Raw genomic sequence first — 2,271 nt, forward strand, 5'->3', positions numbered from 1 at the left:
TTACTAACTCCCAAATAAATCTAAGTGAAGCATGAGAGCATTTCTTCAAAATTAGCAAAGCACACAGTGCTTAAAAAATATAAGTGAAGTGCTAGACCAAATGCATAGCTCTAAAAATTTAAGTGAAGCATAGGAGCAAGCATAGCATAATTTTTGGCTCTCTCAAAAGGATGTGTCCAACAAGGATCCAACACTTAAAACACAAAGCAAAACAAGCAAAGACCCATATCATACAAGACGCTGCAAAGGGCGATGGAAAGGGGCGCGACAAGGATGCTGACTAGGATTCTCACCCAATCGAGCGCTCTCCTCTCCTTTACACAGAAATGACCCGCCCAAGGAACATCATGCAAAGGCAAGGACGCAAAATCGTTCTAATACCCACGATTGGATATGAGAATTACAGTCGATGGCATGTAGTTTTGCCCGCGGGCCACCCGCACTGGACGTCTGCACACCCATAGCCGCTGACAGGGGTGGCCAACCAGTCGCACACCCCGGAATCGGAAACCCGACGGTCCGACAGACGCCCCCTCCGTCGCCGCTGTTTGAACGACACGTGGCGCCGCTCCGGCTCGCCGCCCGAGGCCAAATCCGGCTATTTAAGCCGGTCGGCGTCCCCCAAACCTAACACATCTACCTCCTCCCTCCTTGCTCCGTAACCTGAGCCCATCCGCCTCCTATTCCCCACTCTCCCACGCTCTCCGGCATCGCCATGGTCTGGCAGAAGATCACCATGTACGCTATGCTCACACCGGAGCGCCGAAGGCATATTGCGGAGGAGTTCCAGGCGAGGCACGCTGCCCGCATCGCTGCCGGGCCGCCTCCGGACCCGCTAGAGCCGAAGGAGGAGGAGGGAGAGCAGTTGTCAGAGCCAATGGAGGTGGCAGATCTGGAGGAGGACGAGGCGGGGCAGCCAGCTCCCGGGTTCAGCATGGAGGAGGCGGAAGCGGAGTTCACCATCGCGCAAGCCGCGGAGATGGCGGAGCAGCAGTCCATCCTGAAGTCCATTCAGAATGAGGCCTATGTGGAGGCCAACCAGGAGTTCCTCTGGCAGGAGCTGGCGGCGACCAACGCGATTTTCGCCGAACTCGACACGGAGATTGAAGAGTGGGCCGGAGCGGAGCAGCCGAAGGAGCCGAAGCTGCTGCTGCCGCCCATTTACCCGGAGCCGGGCACGGAGATAGTCGACATCTCCGACGAATAGTTAGATGATCTATGTAGTATGTATGTCTTTTCCTTTGCATGCTTTTATATGGATTTAAAAATCTAGTATGAGATGTCCGGATGCAGTTATGGTAATTTAAGAAGTGTCTTATCACTGTCAGCGGACACGTCCGGATTCGTCCGCGGATTGATGCTCGCGATATACTTGTCGCACAACGTTTCCAAGTCCGACTCATGGTTCTCTCTCTCAAATAAAGTCCGACTCATGGTCTGCTCTTTGTTTCCATGTCCGAGTCGTGGTCGCTGTTTTCTGCGCGTTATAAAGGGGGTGCTACGCGCTAGCAGCCTAGCACGGCCACGAAGCCAGCATATTAGCCTCAGACCGGCCGGTGATCGACCCTAAACGTCACGGCGAAAGCGAAAAAAAAAACCCAGCATGTCGCTGCTTACAGGGTACGTCTCTCTCGAACGTTCTCTCGTCGTGATTTTTTCTTTATCTCGAGACGATCACTAACACTATCATCAGGACCAGATGTCTTAGATTGTGAAACGCTCTATTGTTTTTTTTTTGTTTTTTTAGTCAAAGAAATAGTACTTGTTCTTTTAAACACCTATAAATATATTCATACTCGTAAACATTATAGGCACAATGATTTGTATCCAAGATCCAAGAAATTACAAGGTAACTCCTATAACTAAAATTTTCAATAAAATCTCTTACAGATAGCTTCTCCGTGGTATCTATCTTTGCAAGATGAAACATTTCTAAAACTTCGGCAAAGATACCGCAGTTGGACCACACAACTTACAAGAACTTGATTACCTATAAAGACTGTTGAAAGTCATTCGAGTCCCCGTCAAATAGATGGGAAGCCATGCCCGATGAATGTACTTGGGTCGGAGTTAATCCTCTACAAATACAGTGTCGTCGAATGACAATATCTTCGGCGCAACATCGACGAAATATTTCAACTCCATAAAAAACTGAACTAGCAAAAACAAAATTCATCACAATAACATAAAGTTGCCATATTCAAATAAATTGATATGCCAGAACACAAAGCTCACTACCTCCATGCATCACCATGTTATGGTTTAGAGAGG

This window comes from Triticum dicoccoides, chromosome 6B (genome assembly GCF_002162155.2).
Source record: "Triticum dicoccoides isolate Atlit2015 ecotype Zavitan chromosome 6B, WEW_v2.0, whole genome shotgun sequence".
NCBI lineage: Eukaryota > Viridiplantae > Streptophyta > Magnoliopsida > Poales > Poaceae > Triticum > Triticum dicoccoides.